A 26,504-nucleotide genomic window follows, 5' to 3' on the forward strand; every position below is an offset into this window, starting at 1 on the left:
CTTCTTCTCCTGTCAGTCACCATTTACCTTGTGCTTATATGCACAATTCTCCTGCTGGAAAAAGAAGGGGAAAGCTTAAGATACATTATGTATATATCCCACAGAGCACACACACACGGGCTGCGGGCGCTGCTCCCTACGGCCACCCCTTTTTTGCCTGGGGATGCCAGCAGGAGATTTCAGAGCAGGTCAGGTTATTTAACAAGAAAACATCCTAACAAACAGCCCGTGTTTCCACGCCCGTTATCCTCGCTGGTTTATGGGGTCATAAGCAGCAGTACATGGGTAATAAACTTTTTGACCGTTTGTCACAGGTTTTATGAGCCGGTGCCGCCGAGCGCTCGGTCGGCTCAGGTGTCCCCGCGGGGTGCACCTAACCAGGGCCAGCAGCTCTGCAGAGCCACGGGCACCCTTACCCCAGCATGGGCAGCACCCGGCACCTCACCGCAAGCTGGAAACCATGAAAGACACCTCTTTTTATCCATGCTTTTTTCCCCAACAAGGCAGAGTCTTGGCTGCCCATTGAGTGCGAGAAGGCACTCAGAGCTTCGGGGCCACAGGATGGAAACCTGCCTGATCCCACAGCTCCCATAGCATCACTGGATAATTACCGGTGGGATCATCCCAGTGTTTCCCTGCTCGCACCCTTCTGCAAGGGGTGGGCGATGGTTTGGCAGCATGTCTCTGCACGGTGATTATAACTGGGACCTGTCATTAAATAATGAGCAGGGCGATGGAGGAAATATAAAGTGCCATCCACGGTATGCACAGTGGGGTAATAAATCCAAGGTGAAATAGTAAATCTCCAAGGAGTTACAGAAATCCAGATAGATACCCTAGTGGAGGTGCATTTATTGTGGAGCACTACAAGGTTTTTCTCTTATCTCTAATTTTATAGATCTGTGCAGCTGCAGCAGTCCTTGGATAGGGCACATATTTGAAAATACTATAAATTTCACCTCCTGTTTATTTCAGATTCATTGGCACTCTCTGTCTTTACTATCTCCTGGTATTTTATGCCTCAGTACTTGGAGAAAAAATGCTTTGTTTGCACTAGATGTAATATGAAAACTCTCTCTGACATTTAAACTTTAGTATCAGTTTGCCTACAGTGTTAATATCACTGAAACTGCTTATATGGATTAAATTGCCTACAGTATATAATGCCAAAATATGAACATAGCACATTTACTGATTCAAGCCCTTGAAAGAATTATTACCATTAAAATATTTAAGGTCACCTTTACAAATGCAATAAATCAGAAGGATGTCAAACAGAGAGCGTTTAAAGCTCCCGGACTGGAGTAGCCCACTGGGAAACTGATGGTTGATTCATTGTCACAGGGTTTGGGGAGCGGGGAGCGGGGTTTGGGGACAACCTTGGGGCTCCTGCCTCTCTGGGTGCGTGGGACCAGGGGTGTCTGCCTCGGCGCGGGGGGACGAGGGATGCTCTGCTCTTGGGTATCCCCAGCACGGGACACGACCGCTCTGCAAGGTGGTTCTCACCCAAACTCTGCTGCTGTTGCGCAAACTCTCAGCCCGGTTCCACCAGCTCTGAAGGTCTTGCAGGAGGAAAGAGTAGCAAAACCTCATTTTTGTCGTTAAAGTCAGATGCAGCAGCTCGGTGTGCCCTCGGGAAGCAGAACTGATGAGTAAGAAGATGCCATTTCCATGCAGTCACTTTTCTGCGCAGAACAACCTATTCATGCCACGGGTCCAGTTCTGCAAACACCTTATTGAGGTCAACACAATTTACTCATAATTGAAGGCAGTAGAAAGTTTTGCTTCAGTGAGAACTGGCAAATCAAACCTATCAGACAATTCTTTAAATAAAATCATCCTTTTTTATTCTTTCATCTTAAATATTAGGATTCAGCAAATTTCCTGAGAACAACCACTGTGTAAAACTTTAATCTTTTGAGAATGGATTGGGACTGTAATTGCAAAACCCAACATCCTCCTCCTGCACCACATTCCCTCCCTCTGGATGTCAGCATTTACTAGCATGTTATAAACGGGGGATAAATTTGCATTTGGTTATTACTCATACTTTTATTTGTTTCCAGGTGACTGTTTTTTATGTTTAGCACAACACCCGCATCTACAGTGGCCCATCATAATTTACAGATGAGGAGACAAACTAATGCTCATCATCATTTCCTCAGGCAGACTAGTATGCTTAAAGATACGACTTTCTTTTTAAATTCCACGCAAGCAATTAAATGTAATAACAGATCAATGCCTCATCTATAAAAGCCTTGCCAACGTGAGGTGTCGCAGAGCTTTCCAAACCGACGGTCAGTGCTTATTTAACCAGCTCTGCAGGTTATTATTTTAGGAGGACTTATATATAGCCATACCAAAAGAAAAAGCTGCAGGAAGTTTTGGAGAGAGGCCTTATAGCTTAAATGCATAATTCCTTACTTGTGCTGGTTGGCAGTTTCATTATGCATTCAGCAGAGCGCAGCAGTCCGCATTGCCGACTGTCCTGGCGTTCCCGCTCTGCTTGACAGGCGATTCCTTTCTTCTTCCTGCTGCTGCTAACATCTGTAATGGGGGCAATTAAACTAACAGTGCTTGTTAAGGACGGGCACTCCTCTGAGCAGGTATTTCCAAGCCACCTTGGTACTGCAGCTCCACGAGCAGAGGTGCTGGAGGCTGTTACCACATACCTTTTTCATTTTGTGCTGTAATGCTAGAGGGGATTCCCTCCATTATTGCCAGTAAAATATTCTTAAAATTCTTTTTTTTGGGGGGGAGAGGGAATGGGCAACCAACCTTTACTGCATTGCGGATTTCTCTCCAACCCCAAGTGCCTGTTCCCTATCTCCGAGGGATGCAACTAGTGGGATGCGGTGGCCCCTTCCCTGTGGTCCCGTCTCCTTCCCCGCCTGCTAACCCGCACTCCCACAGCTCTCCCGGATGCACCATTGGCTCCTGCTTTTCTGAAGAGAGCACAATTTTCTGGTCTGCTCATATAATCCTTGGGGAAACCTGGTGCTTGGCTTCCCGTGCTCTCTCTGCAATCTCCCAGACCCATTTAGGTCGGAATCGCGGCAGCAGGTGCTGTAAAAGTGGGCAGTAAGAGAAGTCGCTGCCATGGCTGCTCACAGACCCGACGGGAAAAAATACAGAAGGACAGATGAAACCACGGTGAAGTGGGATGGCTTTCCCAAAGGGTCTTTCAGGTGAAGATGAGCTTTTTGCACTGGCTATTAGGAGACAGCTTAACACCTAATTTACTAGTTATAAAATACTGTCAGTGAAGGTAACCTGGTTTTTCCTCCCAAACTCGGGGACTTCATTTAGGCACATAATCTGTTTTTTCGATCTTCAGACTGATTTCGGGGAGCACTGGGCACATCCCATTCCCATTGACCCTGAGCAGAAACTCGGACTGCACCTGGGGAAATTGAGCAACAACGTTTGTGCTCTTCTTTCCAGTTTTCTCAGAGAAAGAGCCAGAATTTTCTAAAAAAATACTGTAAACCCTAAAGAAACTCTGCTGTCACAGGCCAACAAGGAGCAGCTCCTGAGCTTCAGCAGATGCTTTGCAGCAGGATTGGAAGCCAAGTCTGACCGAGCCTTTGCGTCTCTGGACTTCCGACTGCTCTATCCGTTAGATTTAACAGTTGGCTAACACATTTGATAATTGAGCGTGTTAATATTTTGCAAGAGTGACTGACAAGCAGATTGTTGTCAAATCAAGGATCCATCAGGCTGAGGATATTGAAGTTGGCAGAGCCCAATAATTTACAGCTTTCTCATTCAGCTTCTCATAATTTACGTTCCAGCCACTGAAGGGAAACTTGCAGCCAAAGAAAATTGATGGACTCATCATCCAGACATGACACTCCTGGAACTTCAAATTGCTATTTTATACACATGTTGCAAAGACGAATGATCAATGGGAACTTGTAAACTCTTTTATGGGAACCCTGGTGAAGCTGCACCTAACTGTCTGCTCCTGTACTTTGCTGGGACTTGCTGGTGTACTCTGAATAGTTTCCATTTAACATTTTCTCTAACCCAGTGACCTAATGATAGTGCAACTACTGACTCTAAGCTGTTAGTTTATATTGCTACAGGGTCTTAGTCTCAAGTGGGTGATATTTTGGTAAAAACAGAAGAACCAAGTCACTCCGGTTCAGCCCATCTCTTGTTGGCTGTATGGTCTCATCAATTGGAACAACGCAGATGCTTATGTTCAGGCTCAGGCTTATGTTTCTTACTAAAACCGTACCTTGACAAATTGTTTGGAAGTTCCTATATTGCACATCATGACCCCTGAATGGTCTCCATTAACCAAACATATGTGGAAGTCGTTTCCTTTCAAATGCCATAATGCATACCCGTAATCATGGAAACACCATGTTTAAAAAAATCCTCCTTTCCTTCCTGAGAAAATCAAGAGTTGCTTGTATATCTGGAAAAAACGAGCAAACTGCCAGATACAAAATGTGATTACTAGGCCATAACAACAGTTTACTAAAGGCAGGACAAGGCAGGGGCTGATGTTTCCCAACCGAGTAAAATCAATTTTAAAGGCATTATGTGCACACTGTTTTTAGAATCTGTGTACCCAAATCCATCATTATTATCTGCAAATTTATTTGAGCTCTGGCTAGAAACCTACCTCAAGCTCCAAAGTGTTGACACCGGGAAAGAATTGAAGTTGGTGTAAAGGCAGCCAGGCTCTACCCCAAGCCTCCGTCAGCTTTGGAGAGAGGCTCGGGCAGCACTGCCGAGGGGAAGGGTGGGGGAGCTGCCTGCCATTCCAGAAACACGTCCAGAACCTAAAGAAAAATACCACCGAAAATATTTTCCTAAGAAAGGAAGTCCAGAGAGAGGTAGAAAAATCACTAATTTGCTTCAGCAGTAAAATAAAGAGAAGGGAATAAAGGCTTTGTTTTGCTTGCCAGCCCTCAGCTTGGCGAAGCGCTTCAGCACACACATAGCTGTGCAGGGGTGTAAATACACCTATTGACTTCAGCAGGACTACGTGCATGTTTAAATAACCTCAGGCTGAAGCACCTCGCTGAACTGAGCTTTAATACGTGCTTAGGTTTGTCCGTGCTGCTCGGGGCTTGTGTCAAGGTGTTTGTATTTGTGCCTATCACACGCAACCGAATGAACCTGTTAAAATGGATGTTTTACAAGATTGCCCTATTTTAACGGTGCTGTTCACTCATTGGCTCTGTCGTAAAATTATCATTTATTTCTTGGGACTTTTCTACCCTAGTAAAGATGATGTAGGATAGAAAGCCCAGCTCATCACAAGGAAGAGGAGAAGGATTCTTACTCTCCAAACACATAAGTCAGCAGACATAATAAAGAAAAGCAACATTTCTCTGAAAAGGCAGAGTCACTCCCTGTCTGACAGTACAACCCGGTACCCATATGGGCACAGTATGTTATGAAAACAAAAGGAGAAGTTTGGAAATAATGTGAATGCACTTGGAAATAATAGACACTTAACCCTTATATTTCACTGAGCAATTTCCACTTTACCGTGGTGATCTACACCAACAGCCAAACTGAATCCAGCTGACCTCAAACTTATAATGTTGTACGTTTAAAAGATATTTTTAATAAACACTACCCCATATTTTTGCAATACTTCAAAAGGAATACTTTTTTTTTTTTTGTAATTTTTAGAGAGCAACTGAGGCGAACCTGCTTCAAAAACATGGTAAGCTTCAAGTCAAATACTGCAGCCTTAAGAAATCCATTAACCGTTCACATCTAAAACTCATCCTTCAACGCTTCACCCTATAATGCACATTGTTGTCAATTTTTGTCTTATTTACCCCCTGCTAATAGCTGGGCTCAATTCCAAGAAACTTAAGACAATTGTGGAGAGATGCAGATCTAACATTTTTCAAGTTGACAGCCAATAGTTCTGAGCATTTAATTCCCGAGACGGAAGAATCTCCAAATCCTGCTTTTGTAATTCACCCAGGAAAACACATCAGAGCCCAACTGTGTCTGTGCAGCCTGAGTAAAAATGTTATTGTTTGATCCAACTTGTATCTTTCTTGGCAGATTTGTAGGGATTGATCCTGGCTGACACTGGTATTTTAATACGAAGCTGAGTACTCAACAGTTCTTGATAAATTAGCATCCGTATTGTAACCATAGGCATTCTGTCCTCAGCAGTATATCTTAGGTAAAAGTTCATTTAATTTACCCCTTGTTAAAGTTTAAACAGCTATGCCAAATTCCACCAGACTCGGCCTGTGTGACATGACTAATGACTTTGCTAAACTTTGAGTCAAAAGCTTCGATTTTGAAATGCATCATCTTTATGTATTTGCCCCTGAGCGCAGAGAGAAAAATAAATAAATAAAATTATTCCATTTACTCAGGTCTGAAATTTAAGCAGCTAAACACAACTCTAAAAGTTGTACTATATTTACGCATGAATTTGATAAGGGGTTTATGCTCAAAGCAGAAAGCACAAAGGATGAAGGATACAGACGGCACTGGGGATCTTCCTCCTCCCTTTAAGAAGATAATGCTATTTGCAATAGCCCCAAAATGTTCACTCACAAACTCCGTGCTGTGGTGCAAAGCACACGCCTCGGGGCTGAGCTTCAGCCAGCGTGGATCAGGGTGGGTTTGCTGAACTTCACATCGTCCTTCTGCTCCTCTTGCTTCTCTCCTTGTCTTTCTAGTCCTCCTGTAGATCTTGAGTCACCTATTCGGTTCAATATGATTTAAACAGAATTATTCATCTTGCTTCCCAAGGCTGATCAGACATACGAGAACCTAATCATTGTGGAAAACACCGCCACGCTCTTTGCCTTTTGATCCTTTAGCTTGTATTTATGTAATACTGACTTCATATTCACTTGCAAATCTTCCTGTATGTAAGCCTCCAGGCTACGTTTAAGTCTCAGATTTTTTTTTCCTGCATGATACGGCTAACACGTGGCCTTCTCTGTTCATCCACCCAGCAAACCATTAGCATTTTGTGTCTTGATATGACCCCTATGGACCTCCAGAAGCCACCCAGGCCAGTCTTCTGCTCGCAGCAGGTCCAGCCAGAGCAGGTTACTGAGGAACCGGTCCAGACAAGCTCTGAATTTTTCCACCTCACCCAGTTCAACGTTGGGAGGCCAATAGTTTCAAAAAAGCAATTTTGTTCGCTCATCCAAACAACCTACACGTGTGGGAAGAGTGGCTGGATTCTTCTTTAAATCATTCCGTAAAATTTTCCTTTCTTGAAACGGCTACAGAAAAAATTGACACAGGTCAGATTGGTGATGTGTGGGCAATTAATATTTTCCTTGGTATTTTCTTGTCCGACGCTAATTGCATCCCTGTATTTCATCCCATATTGAAGTTTGCTTTCGTGCAGCACTAACACAGACCTGTCCCAGGCCGTAGCCAGAACATCTGCATGCTGTAATACTAAAAAATAACTAATCACACAATTTTGCAAGTGAGTCATTAACTGGTGACTTAGGTTTTAGTCCACACCCTGTGTTTCTGGGACACTTCATATCAGCAGTTGGAGACTTTGATTGGCATTTTCCTTATTTCACTATCATGAGCTGTATTAATTTTGCATGCTTTACTCCTTGTACAATTCAGTATCTAGAGAGATCGGACAGGTTTTTTTCTGTGTTTATGCAGGTCCATGCTTGTCTGCAACATCTGTGCAGTGCTGTTATCACGTTTGCAAACACAGAGGTTTAGTGTCTCCTAGAGGAGCATCAAACTCTAGCTTCCATTCCTATCATATGGTACAAATAAAATATTTTGGAAATTTACCTAAATTAGGGAAAGATTTTATAATGAAATATTCAGGAGTCTACAAAATATTTTGCTTTGACTGAAACAAATGTTTTGCTTTGCCTCATAATGACATGAAACCTTTGGTTTGGGGGAAAAGAAAATCAGGATAAATCCTTTCTAGGGCAGAATATGGCTCATCATGTTTATTTATGAGAAACTTACCCTTATTCCTGGCCTTTGCAGGAGACCCTGTCTTCAACAGCTACCGACTCTTGCTGACTGCACAGCTTGGAAAAAGGTGTACAAAAATTAATATATTGTTGAAAACCTGCCAGCTGGATGCCTAGCCCACCTCTGGGACTTCCTTCCTTTGAAGAAAAATAAATATTTACAGTTAAATAAAACCTTAAATGATTTTTGAATAATTCTTTTGAACAGCAGTGCTACTGTACAGTGTGAAAGGACTCAAAAAAATAACTGGTTCATTTTTTAACTTCAAAGTTTGATGGATATACTCCAAGTCCAAGATAAAGTACATTTAGGCCAAAAGGTTTGAAAAATGATCTCTGATCTTAGCATAGCTCTCCATCATCAGTTAATAAAAATACTTGGCGAGGTATTCAGTATCTGTTGGTCTGTTCCTTTCCAGATAACTGCTTTTATGGGGCTGATCCAGTTCCTAGTAAAATCATAAGGGAATTTGGCGCCGCCTTACTACAAATTTTGTGTATGAAGTAGGAGAGAAAGGGCTGAAAGTTTCAACCAGTGCAAATCAGCATCGTTCTGCTAAAGTCAGCATTTGGAGTCTGTTCCTGGGTATTTGGGGTTTAACAAATAAACTTTTTATTTCCTTGAGAAACGCCAGGACTTCAGAACCAAACGAAAATAAATCTGGTTCCTGCTGAAAGCCAGCATTTGTCAAAATCATTCTTAAAATCCAGTATTGCAAGGTACGAAGATATTTAAGTACCATCACCTATGCCTTGGCTTACATTATACCACAGAAAATATAAGCAATCCAATTGATATTAATATCTTGATTTAACCAAATATATTGCTGAAAGAGCGATTAAATTTGCCCTTCAGCTCTGGGTATGTTGGCATAAAAATCAAGAAGATTAACTTCTCTATAAACATCTCATTTAAGATCTTAAAATCCTTAATAAACCTAACAATACTGAATAGCTTTCTGTGGTCTTCAGTAAATCACGAGCCAAAAGAGCCGATATAATGGGTCCCAAGCTCGCTGGGCTGAGTGAATGAGAAGGATGCCCCATGGCATCGGTGATAAACAGTATAAAAGACTTTCTGCCACCGCAGTGAGACGGCTCAAGGAATCAGGCGCCAGATAAGAACTGCAACGTCTACTATTTTCCCCTGAAGCGGTTGTATCAGGTTTCTTGTTTAAGGCCTTTGCTGACCACAGCATGTTCCTGGTGGTTGGACACCTGTTCCCATTAAGCAACCTTTGGTCCTATCAGGTCTTTACTAAAACTAAGATAGGTTTTCTCTCTAGGAACATGAATGCTAAACTTGGAAATATTTCTTGCTATTATAGACAGGCTCCCTCTCCTTATCTCACAGTAGTGTATTCTCATAGCAGAATCATCATTAAACGAAGCTCAAAGATGAATCACGAAGAAAAGGTCAAATTTCACTTCCTGGAGATTTGGAGGACTTATATATTTCTTACTGTTGGGTTAAATGATCGAGATTTTATACAGGTGGTTTCTGAACAGCGTTTATGGATCTCTGAAAGGTCATCGGACTCGCAGCTTGCTGGGTGTATAGATTGTTTGTGAAATAATTGCCAGTTTGAAGAATTTATAGACCTCCTGCCCAGGAAGAGAATCAGGTTATTGGTGATGATGGTTAGATACGGCTGTAAGGAACCATCAGCAGAACTGAAGCTAACAGGAAAGCTGACCAAAGGGATGGAGCTCCTGCTTTGCATCTCGCTCCCCTCCCAGCAGCAGGGATTTCGTGTTTCTCTGTTGGACACTGGAGAGTCTATCATCCCAAAGACAATGTCTGCTATCCCAAAGACAGTGCCCAGACCTAGTTCTTATAACCACGGCCAAAGGCTTGGAATATCTCCTTATTTAATTACATTTATTAAATACTTGCCATATAACGTGAAAACAACATGATGACAAGGCGTTATCTAGGATGAGAATAGCACAGCAATCTTGGATCAACTCTGTTGTCCCAGCTCATAAACGTTGTATGCCCGTGGCTTGATCCCATGGCAGGCAGATCATGTGGGCGAGTATGGCTTTGGTACTCATCACCACGTCAGTCACACCGTGGCGTCACCCTCAGTCTGCACTGGGTACAAAGAGATCAAGACACACCAGCAGCAACACCCTGGCAGCAGAATAACAAATATTAAGCAGTTTCAAATGTTATTTTTCAGCTAAAGGAATGAAAGGAGATAGCTGACCACTGACATCTCATGTCAACACGTCACACGCTGCAGTGTCTCTCCAGGACATAGCCGTGCTGGTGACAAACAGCTTTGCTGTTAAATGCCAGCTGAGAATCTGGTCTGCAACACTCATGGTTTAGGTTTCTTTACATCCACCCCTACATGCTGGCCATTTAACCCCTTGGGGTTTTGCTGTAGTTTTTTCCTTTCAGGTCAAGCAACCAGATTGAACACATGTAAACTAATTTAAAATTCATATTCAGATTAGTATATGTTGCTTGCATGTGTATACATATATGTACAGGCAGACAACATATAATATAAATGTGTGTGTGTGTGTACTGGAGACAAAAGACACTTGCAAAATACATGTAGAGTTCAATGCTCTCTTGCACAAAAAGAAATTTCCTGAAACAACACATCTGAAATACCCTTACAGATGTTTCTTTGCATTACCAAAAAAAAAAAAAAGTCCTCTGAGCTAAAATGAAAATTGATTTTGAAAAAAAGCTGAAGGATATGAGTGGATCATCATAATTGGATCAACATGCTCCAAAAGCTTCAGGCTACTTCAACTTCATTTCTTAGCTGACAGCTTTCTTTTGGAATTCTTCAAACCAAACACAAATGGTCTGATTGCAATATGTGAAACATTTGACCATCATATCCTTGACAGTCAGTCCGCTGCGGGGGAGATTTGATAACTGTTGTCAAATTCATAACAGCCAGTCTAATCCAAAGAACCAACAAAAAAACACAGGAGCTGCTTCAACAAAAACAGAGACGATATTAATGTAAAATGACACCATTTACAGGGAAAATATAGAAAAAGGCCGTATTGGATCTTTTCCAAACAGTGTTGTTGCAACCACACAAACAGATCTTATTGGTTCTTAATTAGAGATGTTAAAAATCCGCTTGGTTTTCCATTCAACAGTCATATGAGAAATTAAAGCAGCAAGTCACTCAAACTGAGCATGCACTAATTTACGGACAGTACCGTCTGCGTAGATTAGAGCTAAATTGTTTCTCCCAAAAAAAGAGGTGTTGCAGGGTATATGTTGGGCAACTGGCAAAATTCCACACCTCAAAACAGCTTCCATCATTAAATGGATGAAAAAGAAATGGGAAAACCATATAAAAAAAGTAATAGAATAATATCTAATGATATCTTCTCTGTTTATTTCTATGACAGGCAAAAGTGAATACTGCAGCACTAATTGGCAGGAAAGAATTGAAGGCTATCATAGATAAACTAATTACTGGATGTCAATATTGTATTAAACATCTAGTAAGAGGAGTTTTAATAAGTACATGCTTTCTAAAGTTGAAGCTTCAAGATCTTTATCAAAATTTTATGGAGGATTTAATTCATAGTCCTGAAAACAGCATTTTTGGAGAAAATATACTTGATTCTCACTTGTTCTGCAGCAAGTAAAAATTAATTTTAAAAGCAAAAACCTTTTTGCTGACAGATCTCAATCTCGCAGTCTCAATCAGAGCCAGCTATAGGGAAAGTGATAACTATTAAACAAATCTCTCTCTGCAGGGAGGTTTCCAACACTTGACTTTACCAACACCGGGCTTCTGCAAGACGTGATTAATCTCGCTCTTCGGTGCAATAATTGTACTCCCAGGCCTTACTCTTGCACCTTGCCTCCTTTTCTCTTTGGCCATACCCACAATAAACATGTTTAGTCCAGAGTTTTCCCTTACACAATTATCACTCAGCAGTGGTTTGGGTTTTTTTTTCCCCATTCTTTTATCTGTTTCTCCCTCCGAAAACTGAGGAAGCAAAAGGGGTAAAGTTTAAGGACTGTTCACAGTTCAGTGTCCTGCAAAATTAGAGAAACATCTGGAAGTTGTTTTTGCTTCAGAATGATTTTTAACTGACTAAATGATCTCATCTGTTGGGCTGTGTAGGCTTATCGAAGCTAGAGAGCTAGCAGTAGTTGCCCCCTCCTACCTGAAACACACCACAAATCAGATTGCAAGGGATTTTCTAGCTCCTTAAATCCTCTGAATTTTTTTCTTCCATTTAGGAACAGCATTCATTAAACAGCTATAAAACTAAATTAAGAGTAAACAATAACATCTGATTAGAGCCAAGAAAAAAATCAATAGCTCAGCATGAACAACTAAGTAGTAGAAAAATATTCCAGACACTTCCAAAAGAGGAGTTTTAACACAAAAATCTTAGCTTATGGGAAAAGAGATGTTCTCTGAGCTGGAATTCAGTTTGAATAACTGGGATTAGTAAATCTGCATTCTTTAATTCCTTCTCCAGCTCTAACTGCCAAGCGTTTTTCTTTTCTAGCACTAAATTGTCGTGCGGTATAGCGGTGCAACGTTACCCAGTTTGCTTCTCCGCACCCCACTTTGGCTGCATGTCACTGGTGCGGACAGGATGCATTTCTTGTTGGCGTTTTGCAGGTACCCTGCCCTGCAGACCCGGCTGGATGGGCTCCTCTCTGCTGCCACCAGCAGCACGCACCTGCGGGGGACCCACCACCGTAGGCAGACTCTTGCAGATTGAAGATTAGGACTGTCAAATGTAAATACAATTAAGTTTTGACATTCCTTGGGAATTTCAGGCAAGGATACCACCTAGGATAAAGGATGGTAAGGAAACAGGGCTATAAAAATTGATTTTCTTGAGAAGGCTGCCTATACTTTATTTAAAAGTGTGTAGCCAAAAATTTGGGATGGCAACTTTAAGCATTTGGGGATAAGAGTATGAGGCAACTATTTTTGATGCGATAATACTGAGAAATAATTTTATAATTTTATTTTGGGAGTAAGAAGAGAGTTGTGGGAGGAGCTGATTTTTTCTTATACCGCTGAGCCATGAGGCTGGAAAGCTGTGCATACAGCTTCAAGTCTAGTATTTTCATAATCTATCTTCATCTGCTCTACCGGATATATTTTCCCTCTTTTCCAAGACTCCTGTTGTTAGCAAGATCATCTTCCCTCTTTGTCTGATTCCTTTGCTCAAGTTACCATGGAATCAAAATAACGCTTACTGACTTGTCTGCACGTGTTGGAAATCTATTTGATGGCCATTACAAGAGACGTGTTTTCAGGTGCAATAAGGTGGGAACTTCTCCCTGGATGTATAGGGACAATAGATTTACTCTGCTACAGAGTTTATTCTTACCAGATGGCACTAAAAAGGACGATGATGTGTTTCTGCTCTGGAAAGGAACTTTCTTCCTAAACAAATGTGATGGCTGTGTGAAAAGCCCCAATTTAGACCATGTGCAGAACACATTGCCACACCACCTGAAAATTGTTAGTGTTTGAGAGTTGCCGTATGAGACTTCAGGGAGCAGATGCAGCGGGAGTGGGATTGCCCTGCGAAAACGTGTATCAGTTTCATGATAAACAGAGACCAGCAAAGGGTACCTGGAGGAAACCTGAAACTTCAGAAGGGGAACAAATTAAAAGCAGAGGTTGTTTTTCACTGGAAGTCCCAAAGAAAAGCGGCCTATCTCAGTGAGCTTGGCTTGCCAGTGATAATGAAACTGAACAACAAAATGGTACATTTTGGAAGATTCAGTCTACTGCGCTTGGGCTGGTAGATGAGGAAGCTTATTTGCATTTCAAAGCTGGCCTATATTTTGCTGTTAGACAGTAAATAACGCAACATGCATTTGTATTCATTGCTCGGAGGTAACAGAAGATCAGATCAAGATACGCCATTCTGGGATGACTTCAACTACCTTGGGTGGTGTCCCCTGGTTTGCTGGAAGATGTCCCCGTGTCCGGCGAGGTGTGAGATTACCTGCACCTGGAGCAGCTGGAGATGCGGGGTGGCAGCAGGGATGGCTGCTGGGTACCAAAGCCTCCATCTAACAAGTCTGGATGCAAGAAGATGCCCAATGCCCCAAAGCCCAACTTAGGGCTGTTCTCTCGACAATGGCATAGATAGATCATTATTTATCCAGAACAATTTATCACTTGCATTCTGATGAAAATTAATGAATTTGATTATAAACTTTGTTATGAAATTAATTATGCTAAATCCCAGATATTAAATGTAGACCTTGAGAATCCATGATTAAAAAGCTGTGAGATATCTTTATTTCTGTGGCTTAACAAAGAGACATAGTTATCTATATTTCTCCTAGCTTCAGTTAGTTTTCCTCCTACTCAAAATGTAAAATTGATTTGTTGCGTTGGGAAATAAACAACAAAAAATGATGCTTATCTTAGTTTGGTTATATGGCCATGATAAAAATTAATTGGTCACCAAAAATTAGTATTCAAAACACGTAACAGTATGAAAAAAAAAGACTGCTAAAACATCTACCAAAAATGTACATTTGGAAATCTTATTCTAGAAGGATAATCCACAGCACCAAGTTTACTAAAGTATTATTAAGGTACTCGATGGAGCTGGATATGGGGTCAGGTATCACAGGAGCCTGAGCAAACACTGAGCAGAAATTTAACAAAAGGACTTTAGGTATGAACTCAGCACACTTCTTTTTTTGCTTAACCGGTTTGCACCGCCTCAGAAAGGGCTTTGGGTCATTATGGTGTTTCAGATCCAGGATCTGACACACGTGGCACAGACTCCTCCTCCCTTCTGTTCTCCAACCCTCAAAAGCAATTCAGTCTCCGCAGCTCCCTCACTCAGTGTATATACAAGAGCAAGAAGAGAAAGTCAGACAACCCATCGTGATAAAGGGAGAGAAATTAATGCAAATAAAATAATTCCTCTGGAATATTAACATACCTGCTTAGACTTTTTTCCCCCAAACTAAAACAATATTTAAAACTTATACAAAATGTCCACATTTTAGGATTTTAGGAGCTAAGACCAGACATCATTTGCGGGGCAGGGAAAGAAAGAGGCAAATATCCAGAGATTGGTCAAATCTGACACCAGTCATGCAGCCCTTAGGGGAAATTATTACAACAGATATCAAAGATAGCTCCCTCCAACTATACTTAAGAGAGTATGTTAAAACTGTATTCTGCATACAGAGTGGGAACATCCTACGAGCTTAAGTAACAAAGACTTTCGAAGCCAAACAGTTTTAAGATCTCCAGAGAAAGCCACGGCGGCTCCAGAGCTGGTCTCAGCAGCCACTGTGAGAGTCTGTTTCTCTACCTGCAAATCCCGGTATTTTTCTTTAAATTCAGAGGAAGTTAGAAACAACAGACTTCAGGGGGAAAAAACCTGTGACTCAGGGACCCCCTCTGTATTTTCTCTTTCTTAAACTGAGAAATTAATTATTCTTCCTTATGCCTGTGGCTCTCACTCATCCGTACTGTGCCCACCTCTTCCATCCTACCCCACCGTCACCGTGAGCATTCAAACAGGGAGACATCAGGGTTTCATTTCACTGTAGGAGGGACCTTATTCAGAAAGAAAGAAGTACATGAGGGTGTTAAAGCAGCGCAGCAGAAGCTAAGACACCTGCATCGGTCAGCTAGGAGGAGCTGGAAGCTTTTACCCAAATGGGAATAGTTGAAAGCGTGGCATCTGAATAGATTTGCCTATAGGAGCAACCGTGAATAAGCTGGCTGAATTCAAATGCGTGCCAATCTCCATGAGCCTAATGAGGCGGTTGTGGTGGATAGGCACCCCGCGCCGCTAACCCAAGACCCTCTGGCTGAATTTCAGACCTTCGCAATGAATTCAGTGCTGGACTTTAAATGCTTTTATTTGAAGTAATAGTATCAGAATCCAGCCCGTTGTTGCCCTTCAATAGCAGCTTTCTGCTGCCCAACAACTCGAGTTATGTTTATTAACCTTTCATGATTACTACTTTTGAATGCTTACGGCAACATAGCTGGTATTATAATAACTCTTTCAGGTTATTAAGGAAAGATCATCCAGAGCCTGGTCTCATTCCCTCAATTTGTCCATTTAAAAATTAATATAAGAGAACATTATTTAGTAAGTATTACTTAATACAAAGCAAATGGGTTAATCCTTTCGCCTTGAACCTGACTTTCATACAGGTATACAATCATAAATATCTATTTTGGCATTTAAATCTTGTCCCCCCTTGCTGCTCCATGAACCACACCAAAGGATTGCTAAGAATTGCAATGACTCAGCATGAGGGACAGCAGGTACTTGGTCTGTGAGCACCATAAAAAACATCCACACATATATATATACACACACACACACACAAAGAGAAAACTGATTCAAAAAAGAGGAAAGAAAAAGAAGAAAAATTAGGGATTAGAACAAAGCCACCAATGCTGGGACCCGTCAGAGCTCACTGCCTCTGCCTTGTGCCATCCCGCGATCCTCCCTGCTGCTCCTCCTGCCACATGGCTGGGAAAAACTTTTTTGACAGAGATATTTTTTTTTAAGTGCTGAGAAGGGTTATAGGGAGAATACAACTCAGAAATCTGTAAATGTGGAGCATGCAGAGTTTCTTATCACATGTTTCTGTTTTCCCCGCCACTTTTTTCTCCATACAGGAGACATTATAGGATAAGAAGGTCCATTCTGATTGCAAATATACAGATACACATACATAAATATACACACACACAATATATATATTATAGTTTTACAGATGTCATCTCTTGGCACTTATTTTACTAAGAATTTCCAACTCCATTTTAACCCAAATTAAGAATTTCCTAATCCAGATTAGCACTGAAAAGCAAAAGCAAATGTAACCTCAAGATGTAATTTGAAAGGTAATTTGCCAAGGTAAAGGCCCCATTGCACTGAGAAAGCAAAGTAAAGGGCTTCACTGTAAATGAGAAAGGATTAGGCCCACGGAAAAGTATTGCTATAGCAACAAAATAATTTATGAGACTATGTATAACAAAGCCAGAGCCACAGAAATGTGACGGGAAGAGGCTCGTACACACTTTAATAACATCACGCTTCCCTTTGTAATAACTAACACATTGACAGAAATGAGCGTGCTTTCATTTTACAATTTTGTTTTTAAACTCCTTTCATCAACACCATTTGGCAGCTCTCAGTCACTGAAAAAATATCCCGCCCGTCCTGGTCGAAGAGAAGGGGCAGAGTAATTACCAGACGCAGTCCCACGCTAAAAAGCATCTCCCCTCTGATGGATAACTGGGGCTTGACGAGGTTTGTGCGGACGATTCACAAACAGCCCTGTTAAGACCCTGTGCAGAAACGTGAGCGATAGCGCGGGGTGCGCAGCCATTCATCACGGCCATCGGAAGCCCTCCCACCCTGGTAGGCAGCCACTTTTAATGTATGTTTTGCTAATTGGAAGTTACAACGGTGGTCTGAAGTCCCAGCTGAACAGCTCTTCCAGCTCTACAACGGCACAGGAAAAGCTTTCTGCATCTTCCCTCGGAAGATCAGTTTAAAAGTTAGAAAAATTTATTATCATCACCATTTATCCTTTAAGGCTATAAAAATCCGCCAGTGAAAACCCCCCAAAAGGCTTAATGCATTACCAAAGCGCTAATTTGATTCTTCATTATTCCCCCAAACCTACATTCGAAACCGAAGCTCCTGCTCTACAGAGAGCTGTTGTTTAATGTATTTCTGTATGTAGATCCTTGACAGAGGCCATTTTTCTTGCCTCTCAGGTGGCTCGTATAGCGAGATTTATGTCCATTATGCATAAATTCCTTGCAATATTGCTCTAGCATAATCAGCAGAAAATCTGAGAAAGCACCCACAGCAGCCACAAAACACAGCCAGAGACACTTGGACTCGGGCCACCTTCTTGAAGTCACGGGGACTGTGTTCCCATGGAAATCGGAGGCTTATCATGGCCCCAACAGGTCAGAGGGACCACGAGGGTCCCCTCGCCCTGCTGAGCCCCGGCGCTGTCCTTGCTTGGCCTGAACGCAAATGTCACTGCCGAGCGGGACAGCCCGGTTTAGATACTAAGCCTTTTATTAGATCTGGCTCTGAATTTCTGTAACTAAAAATAAAAAATTTTAAAAATCACTTTCCATCCCTAACGCAATGCCAGCACCATTCTCTCTGGCTTACGTTTATTACCTCTTATTTACACCCCCCCGAATCTGACCACGTGAACGCCTGGCTCCTTCCTGCTCAGTGCTAGAGGACACGCACAGGCTTTTCTTAACGCGCTGGCGGAGCCTTCCCTCTCGCTGCTCGCCGCTTGTCAGGGTTGGTTTCAAGGCACATTTGTCTGCCCCTGCCCTGCCTGCAGCGCGCCGTCGCTAACCTGACGAGCTTTCCCTCTGCACGGACCTCCTGCTCCCAGTTCTGTGTCATTAGCTATTTTCATCTCCTTCAAATATGTTCTCTAGCTGATATATAAAGAGAACAAAATTAATTCTAATACTTCTTTTTCAATAGTCAGGGTGCAGCCAGGAGCCATGGGGGACCTCCAGGTTGAGACCTCGCAGCCAGGACTGGTTCCACCACCCCAGAGAGGGGACCTAGCCAAAACATCCAGACTCAGGGGAGTCAAAAGAACATTTAAGAGCTAAACGCACCCTCGGTTCTTCTCTCTGGGACAGGCAGAAGAGAGACAAGCGACCAGGTAAAACATCTCCTGCATCTACGCTTTTATTCCCTGGTGTGGATCTGCTGAAGGTGGCACCCGGGCTGGGACGAGGACGATTCCCCCAGCATTTGCATCACAGCCCCTGCCTCACCATCCGCAGGTCTCCGCTCTCCCGGGAGCGATTACCTAAACACGGCGCTTCAGGGCAAAGCCAGAGCATCTTGCAGGGCTCATGGTAACGGGAGATTGCTTTTATATTAATTGCCCATATTCAGCAAAAACACCAAATAAGGATTGACTTCCCGGTAATCGTGGGGTGTTTTTTCCTTATTCTAGCCCCAATACAAGGCTTTTACAGTCAGCGGTCTGTCTTTCCCACTAGGCCGCCAGAGCTCGTATCGGAGCAAAGTCTTTCATTTTGCAGCACAGACATGTGCATAATATCCTCAGGCCCCCAAATCAGCAAAATCCTTCAGCTTCATTTTGAGCGCGACTACATTCTTCAGTTAGGGTTAATAGAAACAAGCAAGTAATTATTATGTAGGGGTTGCATCTATCTGACGTATCCTTGTTTCATAGCATCAGTGAAGTTATCCAGGAAAACCCAAAGGCCCATAAGTGTTATACGAGCTGCGTGCAAAGTCTTTGGTATGCAAGCTGGGTGTTCAGGAGCTATTCCTGATTTACACTGCAGTCAATGAAAAAATAATTGTTCCCAAATTGGTTTTGGCTTTTTCAAAAATTTGTTAGATTATTTATCAGCAACACTGCCACTACATCTTTATAGAGATCCTTAGTTTTCCTGACTGAACAAGCATAATTTAAAAAAGATGAATTACTTTCAGGCAATGGGAAATCATCTCAATGTAAATAATTGCTGTGGTAAACAGGATTCTTTGCTACTCCTCGGGGAGTGGCTGCAAAGGCCCACGAAGCAATTGTCAAGAGGGATGAGAGGAACTGCACCTAACTTTGACCATCGAAAAATTAGGCACCTACTGTCCGGATGATCATGTACTGCAGCTAATGAGCACACTCCTCCAGAAGATGACTTATCCCATCTCTCAGCTGACTGTTGAAGAAGCCTTAGTCTAAATTTTAGATGATTACAGTAGGTGAAATGAATCTCTGTGTCCCCTAATTATAGCAAGGTCTTTGAGACCTGTACTTGATTTCTCACATAAAACCAGCAGAGTCATTCAAATTGCATGGGCTGCCTTTCAATTTCTGCAATTCCCACTTGTGCCTCTAGGAAGACTGTCTTTTATATTTAGATTGAATTTATTGGTTTATATTTATTTATTAGACCTCTTTTCTTCCCAGAGTTTCAGATCAATATCAGGTCAACGGTGGCACAGAACGATTATCACGGCTGCCTGGCCACTAAACAAGGGAAAATTCCCACTGCTCTTGTTACTGTAAAAGCAGAAAATACAAACCATCCAGAAAGTCCACAAAGGTGTAAAATTAAATTGCAAATTCAAAATTCAGCTTAATGAATTCTGTTCAAATACTGTATCATACCAATCAGACTCTTCCGGTTTTCCATTTCAACAAAACATTGAAATAAAAGCCTGATGTTCCACCCAATTTTTTACACTCTGTGCTCTGGGGGACCATGTCCATGTCCCCATCCTCTCCCCTGTCCCTACGCTAAGACTGCATCAGCGATCAGCAAAGCACCCAGCAGCACCCTCTGGAAGAGCATCTCTCCCCAGCAGACAGCAGCATCCACCTTCAAAATGCCTAAGGATGCTGCAGAGGAGGGCGACAGGCACCCAGGACGGGTCTGGGGTGCAGGGTACAGCCAGCACGCACCCCCTGCCCTGCCCAGGAGCAGTGTCACCGCTGCCCAGGCTGGGACACGGCACAGAGCAAAGACAAGACCTTGGACCTTCATCCATATAGCAAAAACGCATCAACCTATAGTTCAGCCTCCTCGTAGCCCAGATAGGAGGCAGGAATTTCATTTCTGCCAGAAAACTTTGTTAACATAAAACTTTTAACCTGTATTTTCCAGGGGTACACGCTCTGCCTTACATCACAGCCTCTACAAGCTTAAACACCTTTTTTTCTCTCTGACATAGGCTCGCTGCCGAAAGGAGACTCGCAGCACATTTAAAGCCTCCTCTGCCAGGGGACAGTGGGTTTCATCCTCGTTGCGAGCCCCTAGAGGGAGACATGACCCAGATTTTAGGAGGAGGCACGCATGGGAGCCAGGCAGCGGATCCCGAGATCCCAGCTCCCGCGCGTGACCGAGTGGGTGAGCCACGGCGGAGGGATGCTCCAGGTCACAGCTCTGCCCGGAGCCCTCCTCGCTGTGCAATGGGTGTGCAGTACTTGGTGACCTCCCGGAGAAGCGATGGGCAGTGCTGGCCTGATCTCTGAGTAGCCACGAAGGATGCGGGAGGAGGCCACGGCGTAGCGCATCCCACCACGTACCGGAGCAAGCATGCGGGGAGGCACGCATGGGAATGGGAATGGGAGGGGATGGATGGTGGGAAGAGCAGTTCCCAGCCAACCTGGGGACGTGGCAGCTCCAACTTCCCCCTCCAGGAAATTATGGCTATAGTAGCCTACAATGTGCCTCTTTTTTAACTAAGTGCATGACGGTCCCCTTTATCTCCTTGTTCACGATGATAGTAATATCAAGATTTGAATACAGAAAAATGATTTTAAAATGCCACAAAAAGAACAGGACTGGAGTATCAGTGTATTTGCATGGACAATAAAATACCACCAATTCACGAAGATAAACAACAGGGAAGATTAGTCTGAACTGCCAATTTCTTAAAATGTTTCTCATTTCTTGGTTATGGCTATTTTTGCAAATTTCCCTTTCAGAAATCACATTTCTTTCAAATCAGATCGTTGCCCTAGGGTTGTTGACCTTTATTTCGCCCATCTGGAAAACAAATGAAGCAGGAAGGATAACAATATGAGATACTAATCAGAAGTGCTGTTTGTTTTTTTGGAAGCTTGATTTCCAACTTATGTATTTCCCCCTAAAGGCACTGCCAGCAATACACTGGATAACAGCTCTGCAAGGAAAACCAGCAGCTTGGCCAAAAGTCTCTTTGTGGCATCTTATCAGTGGTGAAAAGAAGAAAAAAAAAAGCCAAATGAATAGTAAAAATGAATGCAGATGTAGCTGCAACAGAGTGGCTCAAGGACCAGGTGAGGTATCTTGATATTGCTACTAGAGCTTTGTCATTCCAGATTTGGCTTAAGAAGTTTAATGAGAGTTAACTAAAGTATCAGGCAAGGACAAAACAACCTATTATCATTAATTTTAGTCAAAGAGATGTAACATAAGAATATTTGTAAATAGAGTTACAAAAATAAGTATGCATGGGGAGGGGTTCATTGAGACGGCTGAGCCAGAGGGAGAAAGAAGAGCATCCAAACACCGAACAAGGCAAACCAGTTTCGGTTTGTTTTTCTCACTAAGCAACGCCAACTCCCAAGATGCAGGTGCAGATGAACGGCGCATTTTGTTAGACTTGAAAAGGAATTTGTTAATTTGGAGGATCTGAGTCCCATAGTTCTAACTGGTGAATTTATGAGTTCAGTCATGCTGGAAATAAACCTAATTTGGGGGAATGATAGTAAGGCTTTACATTTTTTATTATTAGAAATCTGTGGGTAGTGAATAGCTTTTAGGCAGCTCTGCTAAAAAGGGAATAATATATTTTAGTGTTCATTAAATGCTATTCTTTTCTCAATAATCTCATTGTTTTCCTCACCACTACATGTCACCCAGGTATTGAATTAGCCTTAAAACACCGTGCAGGTCTTTGTGGACAAACATTGCCAAAACCCCACACAGCAGACCCATGAAGCAGTGGCTGAGCGAGTGCTACCTGACCACGGATGGAGAAAGGTGATTTATCTAAAAAGAATAAGAGTGGACCAAGGAAAAGAATTTGGGGAGACCCGGAGCACCGACTCCTTCACTCAGCTGCCATTGGGCCACGTCTTGCTAACGGGCAGAGCCAAAGGGACCAGCGGTGGTTTGTAAGCACCGATGGAGATCTGCACCGCACTAAACCCACGCAGCTCTGGGGCTGCAGCGCCAAAGAGCAGAGCCATTAGGTATGCAGGTCCTGTGCCTGCACACAACCTTGAATATCAGAATCTTCTTTGATGATAAATAGTATAAATGGCGGCTAGGACACTGAACTACCAGGAGATCGTTAGCGTCCCCCTGTACACACCACTGAAGATGAGCAGAAGGGCTATTGGTGCAGACTCTCCTCTGAAGGACAGACTGCTCGTATCCCATAATAGTAGATTCCATTTAAAAATAGCGAATGATAGTCAGAGGAATAATAAAACCTAGAAAATCATACCAAAACCCAGCAATACATCAAAGCCATTTTAATAGCTCTTAATACAGTCACTGACATAGCTACTGTACTTGCAAGGCTGGGTGATGGAACAGGCAGGGGTTTCTGGTTTTACATTCATTTCATCCTAAAAGTTTCTGTTGCTTCTTGCATGTAAATTACAGATAATGATTGTGCTGACAAGAGGTTGCACTTAGCTGACTCCGCTACGAGGTAAAATTGGAAGAAAATACCTGGTTTAAAGAACTTTTCTCATTTTTTCCCCTTGGAAAAAAAAAAGACAAGATGCAAGAAGTTAATTGCATAGGGCTTCTTATATCTCTTGGCTGGCTATTGAACTGGTGCCATAACTCAGTGCTTCTGGATCCTAAGAGAGGAAGTGTTATTTGATGTAGTAGGGGCAATCCCATGCTTATCAAATCATCTTGCTTGCCTGTAAAGCTAAGCTCCAATTTATGATGTTTTATGAAGCCACAGATTGAGCTAAGGCTATAAAAATTGGAACTTAATATTCAGGAATAAAAATGCATAGAGTACCACTGAAGTGACATTTTTTTAAAGGACTCGTATCCTCCTTGCATTAAATATAACCAGAGAGTGTGACAATCATGGCACGCTGTCCACTGGAGAAAACACAAGACAAACAGCACAGGTTTGCGATTTCTCAAACACGGGTACCTGCTGCTGTGCATGTGTTAAGGCAGAATGATGGGTCATGTAATAGGAACAATGGCTAAAAAAGCACCATGCATCGTATGGCCCTTAGCGAGTTTATTTTCATTTCTAAACGTATTCCCTCTGAGAAAGCACAGAGAAGTCTCTCAAAGCACATCTGCCTGCCAGAGATATTTTTTTTTCTTCAAGTGACCAAACGTACAGAAAGAAATTGAAAATTTACATGCAACTGTTTTGAAAGCAGTCCTTTATTTACTCACCTGAAGAAAAGGATGAGATTCCTTTTTTATGTGCTTGAAAAATGAAAGTAAGAGAGGTGGAAAATTTTCTAATCCATTCCTGCACTCTCCAGAACCACCACTGCATCTGACACTCTTTCCCACCACCTTCCCTCACTGATCTTTTATTACAGTCATTAAGAGAAGACACCCATCTACTTAAATTGTACCTTTAAGGCCCTGGTGGAGCAAAGCGCATAAATACCTCTTTAATGTTAGACATCTATTAAGTAAAACCTTTAAGCATTCACCTAACTTCCAAAGGTGTTCATATGACTTAACAGCTGCTTAAATTATTGCTGTGGAGAGATGAGGTTATTTACGTGCTTAATGTTAAGTGCACAACTGATGTAATCTTCTAAATCAAGGTTGAAAATCCTTAGGAAAAATTAACTAAGATAGCAATTATACAAGAATTGTTTAAAACATCACTTGATTTTTACTTTGAGATTTTGGGATCTAATTAAGAAGCAGGACTGATGTGTTCAAATCTGTCCTGCTGGCTACCCAAGGGATTTGAGTGCTAACTTGCTTAAGCTCATTTGAACAGTCCAGCCTTGATCATTAAAAGGATGCGCAGATGTGGGCACCATGCAGTCTTAAGGAATCAAATGACTTAAAGCAGTGCAATACCTGAAGTCACTTTTAATATGATTTGAAGATATAAAAACGTTCAGTCTCTTAAAATGTCTTAAGGATATGCACAGATAGCTTCTTTAGGAGCAGCCTGTGCCAGGAAGAAGTTACTCCCCCAGCTGCTCATTAAAACCCGCTTGCTGGAGGTTTTGAACGGATCTGTTGGCAAAGCAGTTCAAATGAGAGCTTTAATTCTCTTCAGGCAAAAAAAAAAAAAAAATCAGCTGGGATAGCTGGGACTAGTAATTCAAACAGTTTAAACCAACCTGGCTGAGAGAGTCAGGAGCACGAGCACACGCTGCTCGATCAGCAGGCTGACAGAGGCAACCGCTGGCCAGGAGGGTGGCAACGACTAGCCCGGGTGGGTATTGCTTCAGCTGGCACACGTACCGTGTTCCCATTCCTGTTTCACATGAGTCAATCATTTGCGTACTTAAATTAAAAGTATTTACTACAACATAGGCCCAGAAACAATTAATATATTATTTTTAATATTTTTTCCTTATTAAATTATTATGACAGAAATTGCACAAGACCCAGGGGACATGGCACAGGGGTCAGGAGACAGGATCCTTTGGATCCAGCATCACTGCCCATGACTCGTTATGGGACCCCAGCAGGATCGAATGGATTCCTTGAACCATCATTATGAACCTGCAAACAAAATTTCCAGGGGACAAATCCCGTCTGGAGTTGCCATTCCCTGGATGAAGCCCTGGCTCTGCCACATGAGTTCGTTTGCACCAGGTTGAAACTCCACCTGCGGATGCAGAATCTGTGCACGGCAGAAGAGGCCTTTGGGGCCAGAGGGTTATTCCTCACTGACAGAGGGTCACTGAGCAGGTGTCATGAGTATATTTCAGGTAATATTTTTGTTCCCCACATTTTAAAATTTGTGATGCAGCTGTGTAGTCAGCATTTACAATCCACGATTTCCTTCACACTCTGTCCATGTGCTTCCCTGGATCTAACAGGGCTGGTGTAAAAAAAAAAAAAAAAAAGAAAAATCTAATCCATGCTGAGGCAGAAAAACAACTCACTAAAACACCATCTGAAACAGGAGGTTTGAACTCATTGAAACTCTATTATATGCTTGAGTAACTCCTGGAACAATAGAAAGCTATGCATGATTATGTAGACACGTAGAAATATGCAAGGCAGATGTTGTCCTTACTGCCACCCATTGAAGTCTCATCACTGGCCTGGGTACCATCTTCTCTACGATTGTCCATTTGAGGCGGTCACGCCAGGACAAGATGGTAATGACGCATCTGTAATTCAGGTACTCCTGCTTATTAGGTGTTCCTATACCAAATGTAAACTTGGTATAAAAGCAAAAATATCAGTGACGGAGTATCCCTGCAGAAAGAGAAGCTGAAGCTCTAGGGCTGTCTCGGTTCTGCAGAGCGAGTGCAATATTTAAGAGGAGGAAATGGGCTGTTGCTGTTAGCCTGGTCTACAGTCAAAGGGCATCTTATCTCATTTCCATCGGATATAGATTGCTCTAGGTCTCCAGAAGCCTAATCATATAATAGGCACTTTCACTCCAATTCATTGTTTTGTTTTGTAGGGTTTTTATTCCTCTTCAGTCTCCTACTGTAGTGAGAGAAGCCTGGATAAGTCAACTTCCATTAACAAATCCCTACCACTGCTCTCTTATTTTGAGCAGATTTTCAGCTCGTGTAAACTAGCATAGCATTATTAGATATCAGTGGACAAATACCAGTTGATAGCAGCTTTGGGCCTCAAGCTTAGATAAGAAATTTCAGTAACAAGTAATAAATATGATAAATTTGACACACTTGGAACAAGAGTCAGTTGTACAGCTTCAACCAATGTTAATGGATTCAGCAAGTAGCAACACTTTGCCGTAAGAGTGAAAACTTATATTAACCATCAGATAAAATAAATAGTTAAAACCCCCACAAAACCAAACAAAACC

This window comes from Calonectris borealis, chromosome 13 (assembly GCF_964195595.1).
Source record: "Calonectris borealis chromosome 13, bCalBor7.hap1.2, whole genome shotgun sequence".
NCBI classification, from domain to species: domain Eukaryota; kingdom Metazoa; phylum Chordata; class Aves; order Procellariiformes; family Procellariidae; genus Calonectris; species Calonectris borealis.